General features: G+C 34.2%; 1 long non-coding RNA gene across 1 annotated transcript; it reads left to right on the plus strand.

Moving 5' to 3' along the window:
• The first annotated feature begins 330 nt into the window (after nt 1-330).
• On the plus strand, nt 331-2,934 carry LOC128286677 (uncharacterized). The gene is made up of 3 exons (XR_008277299.1): nt 331-440; nt 1,590-1,675; nt 2,817-2,934. It is a non-coding gene; the product is annotated as an uncharacterized LOC128286677 (long non-coding RNA).
• The last annotated feature ends 12,804 nt before the right edge of the window (nt 2,935-15,738 follow it).

Genomic DNA, 15,738 nt, shown 5'->3' on the forward strand with positions numbered 1-15,738 from the left:
TATTATATGTGAAAGTGTATGTGTGAAAGTATCGTGTCTTAACTTTGTCATTTGAATGCGGAATTAGCTAAAAAAGGACTTGTATGTTAAAACTTAAAAATGTGATAGGAAGAATTTAGAGGGCCGAATAATGCATGGTATATTACAAGGAGGACTTGCATGTCAAATGGACCACTATTAAATTAGTGGATGGCAATGATGAATGTTGATAAGTAAAATATGTATTTTGTATTATAAAATAATAACCTAATGAATATTATATGATTCCATGTTAGTATTATAATATTTAATGATATTATAAGAGGAATTATATAATTAATAAAAGAAAATAGGTGAGAAAAACAAAGTTTTCATCCATTCTTCTTTCATTTTGCTGAAATTTAAAGAACAAGTAAAACAAAAGGTTCTTGGATATTCGGCCTTGGTGTTTCTAATTGGAGGTATGTTTGTTTTTATTTCTTGATAATTTATGTGAATTTGAGTTAATTGCTAAGCTCCTTTCATAGCCCATGAATTAATTTTTGTTATTGGTTTGAAATGATGCATTCGGTTATGGGTTGATTGGGTGTCTTTGAAAGTGTTATACGTTTTGGAAATGGTTTGATAACGATGATAGTTATGAGGTATAATCGGTCATGTAATTAGCTCAATTTGAAAATTTTGTTTAATGTTAAGTGTGTAAGATACTTGGGTAAATGAATCGGTTTGAGTAATGCTTTAGTTGGGAATGTGTTTTTGCTAAAATGCAAAAATATATATATTCGAGTGGGTACTAATTATTATGAAATGGATGTAATGACAATTATGTGATTGTATCTTACATTGGAATGATTAGTTTGTGCCTTAATTGTGGTTCCACAAGAATGTATATTAGGTCATTATGGGTTTATTTATATGATAATGCTATAATTGTAGTATTGAATAATTGTAGACTTAGTTGGGCTATGACATTTTGATTAATGCATCTGACTTTTGTGTCGGTCTTCAAATGGTATATTAATTGAAAGTATTGGTCAAATATTGAAGTAGCAGAATTGGTTAATCTGATGATATATTCAATTTATAATAAGTAGGATATTATACGTATATGTATCTGTGTTATGTAATTGCTGCAGATAAATGAATAAATGACATGATGGTATATGTTATTTATATGAAATGAAATGATGTATATGGAAATATGATAAGAGTTATGTTTTGATTTTATTACACTTTGTAATTCGGCACTTGTTCCATGATATAATATTTGGAGTTGTATGTATATTAATTAATGAAATTCGGATATGCAAGGTAATGAGTTAGTAAAATGTTCCCTGATGGTTTTAGTCTATTATTTGGGAATAAATACAATTGTTGATTGTAGCCTAGTAATGTGTTCGGTTGTGCATGAGTAGGGAATATATATATATATATATATATATATATATATATATATATATATATATAGTGTTTAAATAACTAGTTATTAAGGTCATTTGTACCTTAACTATATGATATACATGTGTTAAATTAAATTGCCTATTTGATAAGTGATTAAATAGTAAGATATTGGTTAAGCAATTAAATAAATTTATTTGTTTTATATTAAGCTCAAGAGCAAAGAGGGTCGAAGTTGGATAGGGGAAAAGAGAAAGTAATTGATTAGCCTTTCCGCAACCGTTCAAGTATATCCGAGGTAAGTTTTGAATAGTCACATTTAGTACGTAATTGATACTGTCTTGATATGTGTATGATAACTGTACTGCGATCTATTGATTTTATTTGAATATAATTGAGTGACAAATAATTTATGTTTAAGGCTTAAAACTGAATAGACATTAGAAGTTAAGCTTGGAAAGTAAAATGGACATATATTCTTATGTAAGTTATTGAGCTAAAAGTTATATGAATGGTGCCCATGTTATGCTATTATTCGAATGGAATAAATGAACTATGATTATGAGATGTTATGTGAATTGAATTTTCTTGAGAATAAGTATGCATGACATTCAGTGATATTTATCCGGACTTAGGGTCCGCAGGCTATGTGCTGGAATTATATCCGGACTTAGGGTCCGCAGGCTATGTGCTGGAATTATAACCGGACTTAAGGTCCGCAGGCTACGTGCTGGTAATATGTCCGGGCTAAAGTCCTGCAGGCTTTGAGCTGGTATTATACTGGGTTTAAATTCCTGCAGGCTTGTGCTGGTAATTGGTTTCAAGTTCTAAGACCTGTCAGGCTTAATGCCAGTAAGTTAAGTAAGATTACGATATTGAATGTTCGCAGTAAACCTTCGTCGAGTAAGTATTATACATTTAAGATGTTCAGGTACGTATTACTTACTCCTAGGTGAATTGATTTCTAAGTGAATCATCAGCATCAAAGAAGAATATATATATATATATATATATATATATGATTGATGGTTATATTTATGAATATGAGAATGATTTAATCGGTCATGGTATATTTGTATATGAATTATATGTTAAAATTACTTTATGTACTCATGTACGCTCACCAATGATTTTGTGAATTATTAGTATTAGAGAATGATTGTTATATCTAATAGTAAAACAATGACCTATTCGGTCAAATACTGTTAATATATGAGATTATTTGATTTAAATGCATCGTATGAACTTTAAGTAGAAGAAAAATATGTGCTGAGAAATCTATGTATATGTATGTGCATTCGGCTATGAAGCAATTTGAATTGAGAATAAGTCTGTTTAAATGAATGTTTCAATTTTTGATAAGTCTTTAATTGTTTGTGATGCTTAAAACTTACTAAGCTTTGAAAGCTTACTCTGTTCTTTATTTCTCTGTTTTATAGATTGTTGATTTTGGCCACCGACTCGAGGATCGTCAGTAGTTCATCACACTATCGATCTTTTTGGGTACAGTTATATTTTGGACTCAATATGGCATGTATAGGTTAGGCTGATGATAACGATGTTTTGAAATTGTAAATATTTTGGCCATACGAAAATAGCGTATAACTTAAATATCAATATGTATTTCAGCTCGATCTCTGTTTATGTTTATTTACAATGTGAATGAGATAATTAAATGTTTAGTTCGGTAATACCTCTTAGCCTTAATCTGGCAATCAGATTCGGATTAGGGGTGTTACAATACCACCAAAACTGACCTAGGAGACTAGTCAAATCCAAAATATTATTGGTCACCTCATTGACCCACTCAATCAATCATTTATTCATTAATCATAAAAATAGTAATGTTTGAGCATATAATAACAATTCGATCATACATTTGTAATTTTGAACATATGTAAGATATAAATGGCTTTAAAAAGACATTTGGAAGCCCAAATAAGTCAATTGTGACCTAGGTACTGACACCAAGGTTGTAGGCATTGATACTTGGTACCAAATTTTGAAATAGTAAGCTTCGATTTTTGAAGTCTTGATACTCCAAGGTTTGTACTAATTCTCGAGCACGAGTACCAATAATCATAGGTCCATGTACATATAATTGACCTTGAGTACCAATACTTTGTTTGATCTGGTGCCCTAGTGTAGTATTTTTATCTATGTACACTTGTATTTTTCGAACAAATTGGTTAAATAAAAATATCCATAAATTACATTAATAGCCTTGTATGTTGTCTTTAATGGTTTTTGCATGCTAAGTAAAATGGAAGCAAATATTGGCTCATTGGAAGGAGAGAAAAAACATTGTTTCATCTTTATCCCTCCACCAAAAGCACCAATGAAGAAGAGCTCACAAGAGTTTGAAGTTTCGATCCTTGTATTGGTATGTTAACTAAGTCCTTTTCTTATAATCTTTATGTTTTTGAGATCCCGAGAGCTTGATTTAGCTAACTCGTGTACCAATTTGTAAAACTTTTAAAGTTTCTAAAGTTGTCATTGTTGAATGCTTGATGAAATTGATGTTAATTTGTTAGATTTTAAACTTACAAGTGAAAAATGACTAGTTTGCAAAGTTTAATTGCTAGTTTTTGAACATAGGGACTAAAGTGTAATATTTCAAAATTAGCATGAAAATTCTGTAATTATGGACAGTAGAGGACCTATAGAAGGATTTATTTGAGCTCAGTTTCGAAATTGAAGCTCAAATTTGGAAGTTATAACAATGTCGATTTTAGGGACTACATTGAATAGAATGCAAAACTTTAAGGAACATTCAAAAAGTGAGATTAATTTGTCATATGCATTTAATAGGATGTTATAAAGTATTTGGTATTGATAAATTGAAATGAATTATTATATAGATTGAGATTTGAACCAATTAGAGGATAATAAAAAAAAGGATAAATTTCAGATTAGTCATTGACATCTTGTTTGTTGTTGTTTTTGCGAGGTAAGTTCATATGGAACTTAATATGTTATTTTATACTATGTTTGAATTATACTTAATGTAAATTAGTTTAGATTTACTATAATTTTGATAACTTTTGCATATAATGGATTAAATTGTAAAATAAGAAATATATGAAAAATACAAATAGGTATATGAAAATGAATGGATTTGAATTGTTGTTTGATTGAATGAAACGTGTATGATGATGTTATAAAGCTTGAAATGATAACAGTAATTGCTGAAACCTAGTAAATGTTTCACGGTCCAAAAAGAATCGGGTGTTTGATCAAATATTTTGTAACACCCCTTACCCGTATTCGACGCTAGAACAGGGTACGAGGTATTACCAGACTTAAACTCAAGCAAACATACAAAATCGGGCCATAAAATTTTGTTCAAATCAAATTCATTCATACATATGCAAATTGTCCTTTATATGGGCCTACAAAGGCCAAAACATATATCGGGAGTAGTTCGGGACTAAACCGAGAACTTTAGAAAATTTTGGGAAAACTTAAAAAAATTTTCATGAAACAGGGGCACACGCCCGTGTGGAGATAAGAGACACGCCCGTGTGCTTTCGACACATCTGTGTCCTCAAGCTGTGTAACTCACTGTTTATGAGGTTAGCACCAAAATATAGTCACACGGCCGTGTCACACACCTGTGTGGAGATAGGAGACACGCCCGTTTGCTTTCGACACATCCGGTCCTCAGGCTGTGTAACTTTCTGTTTATGACGTCAGCACCAAAATATAGTCACACGCCTAGTTGATTAAAATTTCATAATTTTTCATAAAATGGTGCAGACTTCACACGACCTGGGCACACGCCCATGTCTCCAAGCTGTGTCCCTCACACGGCCAAGACACACACCAGTGTCTTAGCCTGTGTGTTTACCACTAGGCGTTCTGCTTTGCAAAACTAAAGTACATGGGACACACGGCCGGATTACACGTCCATGGGGAAGGCCGTGTGTCACACATGACCTACACACATCCTCGTGTGTCTACCCTTGTGGACAACTTTGAGGCTATTTTCCAAGCCATCTGCCACCCTCAAATGCTCACTCACTTATACATTTTTGATGGCATGCAACATAGCATATTTAGTCACTCAAATACTCATAATCATGATTAATCCATGACTTTGTAATGTCAACATATCACATGCTCAAACCATCATGCTTTCATATGGCATTCCACACCAATTTCATATTTATTCATCCTTATGAACCTACCTTCAATCTACTCAATTATACCATAGCTATGGTCATACCTATTAGTCCAATTCATTCATTAAGCATATGTGCCATTTATCACATTCATTACCAACAAGTAACCACCAACCACATCACAAAGCATAAACACATTGCATGCATGCATAAATAATTAGGGTTACAACCCGAGAAGTAAATATAAGCCACATCTCATGGCCTTATACAAAATGAATCATAATACCATCATGAGCTAGCTCATTTGGCTAATCAATATGACACATTATAAAAAGACCAAGTCCCCTATGCATGCTATACTTGAAATATTAAGACTAACTATACCCAAATGTCCAATTGATAGTATGATCGAGTCTCCAACGTCCTTCAATCCCCGAGCTAGCTTTGTGACACTATAAAATATGGAAAGGAAGGAGGGGTAAGCATTAAAGTTTAGTAAGTCCATATACAAATAATATGCAATCTAAACAAGTATTTAACATACATTTAACATAATGAACATAAATTTGTATTTCATCAAATCACTTAAACTTACTCATCACATTAACAACCTTCTCATAAGTTCATCACATACCAAGGCATTACTCATGAATTCGGTATACATTCCTGGATCAACTCATAATATAATCTCTCACTTTCTCGTCTTTGTCATATACATCAGTTTACACTTTGAATTACCCGTTGAATGCTTAGAATACTATCAGATACACAGAAAGCTTACACATAGTGCCTCATACGTAGCCAAAGCTACCTCATATCTCATAACACATGAAGGCTCATTCTCGAGCTACTCACGGGTCTGCTTACACAAGTTTCCGGTCAGGACGTAGCTACATGGGCTGCTCACACAAGCTGTCAGGTATCCGCAACACATGCCGGACTACCTAGTCACCAGTAGGACGTACAAGACCAGCACCTAGAACCACATAAACATATATCACATATCTCATGAGTTCATAAATCACAGGGTTCCTAGTGACATGTCACTTGTATCCTAAACTATTCCTAAGATTCAAATGGGATTCTTCGATATTACATCTCTGTCAAGCTTGCTCGTAATGTCGATCTTAATGTCCATAATACCAATCACTTACTCATGGAGCAATCAAAACATAACTCATAATAGCATTAAAGAATTTAAATTCACATAATACTCAAGCATCGAGAATAATATATAACATCACATTATTTGTATATGAACTTACCTCAGTACAAAATGATGAAAACGAGCTTATTCTTCGTAAACCTTGTTTTTCCCCTGATCAAGACTCGAATCACGTTTTCCTTAGTCTATAATGCTAAATTTAACTTGTTTAATACATACATTGTCGAATCGACTCATAACACATACTTTGGTAAAATTACCTTTTTACCCCTAACTTTTCACTTATTTACAATTTTATCCTTAGGCTCGTAAAAAGAAATGCATGCATTTTCTTTGTTACCCAAGCCTAGTCGATTCATATTCCTACTCTTAGCAACCCACATTTTTCTTTATTTCACATATTTACTACCCATTTTACAACTTTTACAAATAGGTCCTTTTTAGGTGCTTTCATGCAAAATCACTTTGTAAAAGATGTTTATCACATATCAAACTTTCATATTCTTCCATTAAACATCAAAATACATGCATGTTATACATGGATAAATTTTTTAACATAAACTCTATTTCAAAATAAGGGTAGGAATGGATAGATCATGCTTTAAGGATCTCAAAAATGTAAAGAACATTAAAAACGGGCTTGGAGGTACTTACAATCAAGCTTGAAAAGTTGAAAAACCCTAGCTATGGATAGCATGGAAATTTTGGCACTTAGGGAAGAAGAAGGACATGAATTTTGCTTCTTTTTCCCTTTTTATTCTTTTAATTACTAAATGACCAAAATACCCTTAAGGCTTATCTTTCAAAATTTTCCTATTCATGCCCACTTTTGTCCAAAATTTTAGAACTTGGTTAAATTGTTATTTAAGACCTTCTAATTTATAATCTATAGCAATTTCATGCTTAAAGCTTCTAGAACTCAAGTTTTGCAACTTATTCAATTTAGTCCCTAACTTCAAATTGGACACTTTAGGGATAAAATTTCTTCATGAAAATTTCACACAAACATGCAATCATATCATGGATCATCAAATAAATATAAAATAATAATTTCTATTTCATATTTGTGGTCTCAAAACTACTGTTTGACTAAACCCTAATTCGGGATGGTTACAACTTTTCCCCATTTAGGGATTTTCGTCCTCGAAAATCTTAACAGTGAAAAGGTTTGGGTATTGGTTTCTTATAGCCTCCTCAGGTTCCTATATAGCTCTTCAACCCTATGTTATTTCCATAACACTTCCACAAGGGCATACTTTTGTTTCTCAATTGTTTGACTTCTTGAGTGAAAATCTTACTCGGTTCTTCACCATAGGTCATATCCGATCGAATCTCAACCTCTGTCGATGAAATCACATGTGAAGGATCAGATAGGTAACGGCGCAACATAGACACATGGAATGCATCATGAATCTTTTCCAATTCGGATGGTAAGCTAACCAATAGGCAACTGGCCCTACTCTCTCGGTCATCTCATACGGCCCAATAAAATGCGGACTCAACTTGCCATTCCAGCCAAATCTAAGAACTTTCTTCCATAGAGATACTTTCAAGAACACCTTATCATCGACCTGAAACTCAACCTCTTTCTGTTTCAAATCCGTGTAGGAATTCTGTCTATCCGAACCGGCTTTCAAACAATGAAAAATTATATTCACTTTTTCTTCAGTTTCTTTGACTAAGTCAACCCCGTGAATTTGATTTTATATGAGTTCAGTCCAATATAGAGGTGTTTGGCACTTATGCCAATATAATGCCTCATAAGGCACCATTTTCAAACTCGATTGATAGTTGTTGTTGTAGGAAAACTCTACCAATGGTAAGTACTTTTCCCAACTACCTTGGAATTCCAATACACAAGAACGACAATGTGGATAATTTAAACGAGTCTATAATCCTGTTAAAGAATCAAATTGAGCATTTGATTCAAATACTTAGAAGAATTATTATGTCGTATACAATTCCAATTGGGGAGATGGCTAGTCTTGGCTATCGAAACAGTTGACTACATGGGTAGAGACATAAATGTATTCATTTGAAGAATGATACATCGGACTGGACCCAAGATGAATTAATTCTGAACCCGTTTGTGAATTAATTTACTTGTGACATTCATGGTGTGTTTACTTAAATCCTGACTTAGTCACTGATCATGCGTATGTAACTCATATTCTTTTTTATAAAGATTATCGAGCTCAGAACACCCCAAACCCGCCCAGCACGTTATGGCCGAATCGACGTGCACATTGGAGTTGAAAACCCACGCCCGTTTTAGTGTTTTAAAACCATACATTTTATTGAGTTAACAAAGTGTATGGAAGCCGGGCACCGTGTAGGTATCCGAGACAGAGGAGGTGAGCCATGAAGGTCGCTTAAGTACCAAGCTCTTTAATTGGATCCAATCCTAGACATGCCCACAACCATAGCCACACTTTGTTATATCGAGTTTAAATTTGTTTAAGTGGACGTCTTTGATAAATCGATTAATTGTGGTGTTGAGATATTTTGAAAACAAGTATCATTTTGAAAACACGCCCTAAGTCTAGCCCATTTGAATAATTATTAACCAATTTTAAAGTTATTAAAATTAGTATAATTCAAAAGAAATAAAAGGAAAGTTAAAATTGGCCTTATTACAACCCAAAAATAAATAATAATTAAAGGAAATTAAATGAAAACCAACACTTATTTAAAAGCCCAAAGATGATCACCGTGGCCACTCAAATCCTCTCCTACCAAGTCCCCACATCAAGGCTCACTGCAAGGTTAAGGAAAGGGGTGAGTTTGGAAACTCAGTGTGCAACAAGCCCTTTCAGAGCCCAAAACAATAATGACTGTTGGGCCTAAGCCCAAATCCAATCTCAACATATACTGGGCCATAGTCCTTTTCATGTTTCATATTCCATAACACTGGGCCGAAGCCTTTTCATATTTCATATTACTGGGCCGAAGCCTTTATTGTAAATGGTATGGCCCTTAGGCCCATTTCAATATCACATATAATTTCAATGAAAGAATGCAACCCATTTGGGGAGACTACTCAACCCACCATCCGCTACTCTCCACCCGTACCAACCAACACACCATGTGGGGATTAACTCGACCCACCCCGCCATACTTCTCCATCGGCAAAGATAGTGCTTTATCATATAACCGGAGGCCTAGCCTCTTTTAATAATCGGGGCAAAAGCCCTTTCAATAATCGGGGCATAAGCCCTTTTATAATCGGGGCATAAGCCCTTTTGATAATCGGGCATAAGCCCTTTTCACTTCCTCCATCCATATAAAACCCAACCCAATGCATTTATGATTACCTCATGTGCATATCATACATATCATGTGCATATCATACATTTCATGTGCATATCATACATACCATATTTATCAAAATCCCATGTATTAAAATCATACATAAACCCTAGGGGTATAATGGTCATTTTTACCTAGGGGCAAAACGGTCATTTTCATATTATAAGGGTAATCTCGTAATTTTACCAAAAATTAGGGTTTCCATGTTCATTATCGATTACTAATAATCCATGGGTGCAAACAGTGATTCTGGCCCATTTTTAGCGAAATCGAGTTATTGGGCCTAAAACCCCTAATGGGCCCTACTTAGCCAATTTCATCATCTAGGCCCATTTAGCCTATATTCCATAACGGTTTTAACAATCTTATCATGCCATATAACAGATTTCTGTTTTCTACCAATTTTACCCAAATGGGCCCGAAAGCCCAATGGGCCCCATTTCTACCGAGGCCCAACTTACCAAGAACGCCAAAAATCACATTCTTACCGCTTTCCATCATTCTCGATCACCGTCTCATCGATTCTAACTAACTAGTGAGCGTCAAGCTTGCTCATAAGTCCTCGAAATGCCGTAATTTGGCATTTGACTTTTCTACATTTTATCGCTTTAAGCTATGAAAGGGTTCGTTACACACCTGGTTTGTGATATTCCTCGACGAGATCTCCTACACGATTTCTCCTATCATCAGTTGTTAAATAGATCAGCTCGCAATAATTGAACCAAATCAAGAACTATCCAATATTAACACTTACACATTCGGCCACCATCCATAATGGCCTTAGGCACCTTACCTTTGTCGCGATTGATGACTAGGCCTAGCTACTCCGGTGATCCAAGCTACTCCAAGTCGACACTACACCTTGCTGCTCCTTCAATAAATAAACCAAAAATATTAAAAGAAGACCCCATAAAGTCTATGCCCATATTCGGCCATCTCCCTAAATTAGAGAGGTTTCGGCTTTTCTTAAACTCCCTAATATTGAATTGATTAAAGCTACGAGCACTTACCAAGGTTCACTTACCCAAACGGTTTCAATCTCGTGTTAACTCCGATTCAACGCAATGCAGCTCTAAAACACTAGCGTAACCTGCACCCACAAGGATCCTACGAATCGGCCACCAAGTCACCCAAGGGTGCTGTGCTTTTGGCTTTTGGGTCACGATTTAAAAAAGTGGTTATGGACCAAAAGGGTGTTGACAAAAGAGTTGAAAGGCTTTTAAAATAACAAGAATCGGCTAAAAAGAAAAAGAACAAGTGTATACCTTTATAAAGCAATCGACTTCCTTTGACTCCTTCGGGATTTGGCTTGTTGATATTCGGTTAGCAATGAAAAGAATGATTGGTTCAGCTTTTACTATAAATGAAAGAGAGGAAGAATGAGAGGTAGAGAGTTTGTGGAAGAAATAACGGAAGAGAAACGAGAGGGATTAGCTTAAGAACAATTGGCAAGAGGAGAAAGAAAAGAGAAGAGAGGAATAGATGAGAGAAGGAAAGAAAATAATTAAAAAAAAAGAGAAAATTGTTCAGCTTTTGGGAAAAATAGAAAAGAATAAGAGCAAAAAGAAATAAGATTAAGATTAGAATAAAATAAAATCCTTTTCCAATTTTAATTCCTTCCTTATCTCCTTAATTCATGGCCATAATCAAAGTTTGAATTTAATTCAAACTCCCACTGCTGAGCAGCAGTCCCCCACTCACTCCTCCTACAGCTGGTACCGTTTCAATTCCATACGGTCCTTCCCACGTACGTTCAGCAAAAAGAATCACCCTTTTGCGCATAGCGTTGATCGAACCTAGGACCCCCAGGTTGCCCAGCACGCTGCTGGCCACTGGGACGGGCATTTGTTTTCAATAATATACCGTCACCTTTTATCTTAAAGGTTACCTACTGAAGTCCCGTTCATTTTAAAAATATAACATTAAAACATACCTTCGCCTGGACTCGAACCCCAGACCTCCGTCCGCCTAGCGCCCACACCCATGCTGCTGGCCACTGTACCAGGCTTCCTTCCTTGCTAATATATGGTCACAATAAATTATAAACCTTACCTGCTTCAGTTCTGGCCCACTTTAAAAATAAAACAGGATTCGCTCACGTACGGAATCGAACCTGCGACCTCTTTAACACACACATACGTTGCTTGTCACTGCACCACAGGCTCTCTTTGTGTCAAACTTCATTCGTAACTTCCTTTAAGGCCTATTCCAACCGCAACCTGTATACTAAAAAAAAAACCCAATTTGCGCACGCTGGGTATCGAACCTCAGTTCCCTTTCTGCTGCCCAACACTCCTAACCACTGGGCCAGACTCCTCCTTATGTCTAATTTTAGCCTAACTTATTAATAAACCTTAATGTCCAGATCCCCTAAAGGAACAAAAATAATTATTTTTGCTAGAGTCTTGAATCGAATTTTTCCCATACTTTAAATACTTCTAAATTTATTTAAAAACTAAAATAATAATAATTATAATTTCCATAAATCAATAAAATAGATACAAGTAAAATTTTTTAATAATATGTTAATTTAAACACTAAATTAACAACAATAATTTTATAAATATATTTGTATCTAATAATTATAATGATAATAATTTTCATAAATATTTTATCAATATATATATATTTAAACACTAGTAATATTTAAAACTTCTCAATATTCAGGTTTTCTTCTATCTGAATCCCAGACTCAAAGCCCAACTCTTCTAGGCCCAATTTTTGGGGCGTTACAGAGCCCATAGCCGGTGTGTTCAGTACATGACTTTGTGTATGGCATGTATTTACTAAGAAAAATAGAATTCATAGCTTGGTTAAAGAGTTAATGATATCCTCTCATTAGCATTGTGTAGATTGATAAATATGGAACTGGCCATGGGTTGCTTGTTCTCGAACAAGCAATTTATCACAGTCATTTGTTGATAGTGATCATATTAATCATTTAGAAGACATAATAATGAATATAAGATAAAATAGGATTGTATTGAGTGAACGTATTTAACTCAAAGGAATCAAGGATATTATATGAGAGTAACACACATGCACTACAGGAAAATAGGGCTTTAGCGGCGTTTTATCAACAAACGCCGCAAAAATTTTAAAATACAGAGCAATAGCGGCGTTTTAAGAAAAACGCCGCTAAAAATAGAGCAACAACGGCGTTTTTTACTAAAATGCCTCTAAAAACATATCATTAGCGGCACTTTAGGTAAAACGCCACTAAAAACCAGATCATTAGCGGCGCTTCGGGTAAAACGCCGCTAAAAACCAGAGCATTAGCGGCGCTTCGGGTAAAACGCCGCTAAAAACCAGAGCATTAGCGGCGCTTTGGGTAAAACGCCGTTAAAAAACAGATCATTAGCGGCGCTTTGGGTAAAACGCCGCTAAAAAACAGAGCATTAGCGGCGCTTTCTGTAAAACGCCGCTAAAAACCAGAGCATTAGCAGCGTTTTGTGTAAAACGCCGCTAAAAACCAGAGCATTAGCGGCGCTTTCGGTAAAACGCCACTAAAAGTCATAGAACCCTTAAACCCGAACAAAAATCATAAACACTAAGCTTATAACCCCTAAAACAATAATTATTAAAATTTATGGTTATACAATATATTAAACATTCTTTTATATAATCGTAAAAGAGATATATAGTATTGAATTTAAAATATTAATTAAATTAATTATCATTATAGTTTAAGATATATGGTTTAGGGTTTAAGCGAGTTTATGAGTTAACTATATATGGTTTAAGATTTACGGTTTAGGAGTTAACTAGTAATTGAAGGTTTATGATGAATTATGGGTTTAGGGATTATGATTTAGGGTTTAAAGGTTAGGGTTGAAGTTTACAATGGGACAATTATTAACTTCTTAAGAGATAATTTTCTTTCCAGATTCTTATAACATGCATAGGATGCTATTAAGAAAGGGTGATTTTGAATGTGGAATTAGCATTTGTTGAACTATTAGCTAAAAATTAACTGAAGAACATTTAAGATTCATGCTATTTTGTATATACTCATATTATTTAATATAAGAATATAAACATATATATATATATATATATGTGTGTGTGTGTGTGTGTGTGTGTGTTTTAATTTGTACTACACTAACATTGCCCACACAAATTCCCAATAATATGTATATGATTATGGTTTAAGGTTACCGATTGATTTTGGGGTTTAAAGTTTGGGGTTAGGGGTTTTGTGTTTGTGGTTTAAGGTTTAGGGGTTTAGAGTATCAGGTTTAGGGTTTTAAATATAGAGTATAATTGTGTACATGAATTCTGTAATTTGATGTAGATCTTGTAAAATATTTACGCGTTATTGATATAATAAATAGCATCATGTATTTAATTTTAAATTAATTTATATGCATACATAATATGTAATTTAAAATGTGTAATAAATAAAAATTAAGTTTCAACTATAGTTAGGGTTTAGAGTGTAAGTTTATTGTTTGAGGTTTAAAGTTTAAGGTATAATATTATTATTATTGAATATTTAATATTTAGAATTTTATGAGATTCTTGGGAATTTGTACTAAACCTAATATAAATATATGAAATATAGATATTGTACTACACTAACATTCATCACAAGAATATTATTTAGATATAATTTAAAAGAAATTCTAAATATATAGTTTTAAATTTTGATCAATGTTTATAAAATATTAAGGTATTAGCGGCGTTTGCTAAAGATCAGAAATAGCGGCGTTTTTCAAGAAAACGCCATAAAATTTCATTATACAATACAGTAAAACGGCGTCGTTTCCTCTGAATAATAATGGCTTTAACGGCGTTTTTGTAATAAACGCCACAACTCGTATTAGAACGGCGTCGTTTTGTAGTGTAGATAAAAGAGGCATTAGTGGCGCTTTACTGAAAACGCCGCAAAAGGTCTGATTACCGGCGCGTTGCTAAAAACGCCACAAAATTTCCATATTTTAAACAACGTCTTTTTTTTTCTCTCCCGAGGTTTATGGCCTTTACCCGAAATCAATTTCATTTTTTGCTAAGTAATTTTCCCCCATTTCGTCTCTTGCTTCCCTAAATCCCTAAAACACCTCTTCTCTTTTTTCCCCAAATCATCCCCTAATTCCCTAAACCCGAAATCCCTAACATTTTCCCCAAGTCCCCTTTTTTTCCCCTATTCTGTTCCCCCATCCCCAGAATCGCTAACATTTTCCCTTTCCTCTCGTCGATGGTCATACGCTTCATGGGTTTGAAATGGTTAGTTTTTGAGTCCCCTTCAGATAAATGTTTAGTTACTGTATTACTTGCCTTTTTTTTTGTTTGAAATGGTTTGAAATGGGTTTGATCTCGATGATTATACCCTTGTTTTAAGTAAACCCAATACCGGGTCTGGTGCTGTTTTTCGAGATGTTGATTAGGTTTGCGGTTTCTTGTAAAGCTAGGGTTTTGTCTGAGATTTGCATAATTGTCAACAATGCAGGTGTCCTGATAGTTTATTTGATTATTATGGGTGATGTTATGTCTGGTTCGGTTCATCATATTGGGGTTCTCGATCAGTGGTTAGGACTGGTTTTTGGGTTCATTCGGTTGCAATCTTTTATGTACAATTTTTTGTGGTTTATGATATAGTTTGGTTTTGTGAGGAGGGGGCTTTCTTTTTCTTCTTTTTTTCAATTTGTAATCAAACTCTGTTTTCTCTCCTTTGCTGATTTGGTTTAACTTTTGATTCTATTGAAGGAGAGAACTGTACCTACAAATGTTTGAAAATAGTGATTTTGAATTTATTGAATAGGT

This window comes from Gossypium arboreum, chromosome 13 (assembly GCF_025698485.1).
Source record: "Gossypium arboreum isolate Shixiya-1 chromosome 13, ASM2569848v2, whole genome shotgun sequence".
Classification (NCBI taxonomy): Eukaryota; Viridiplantae; Streptophyta; class Magnoliopsida; order Malvales; family Malvaceae; genus Gossypium; species Gossypium arboreum.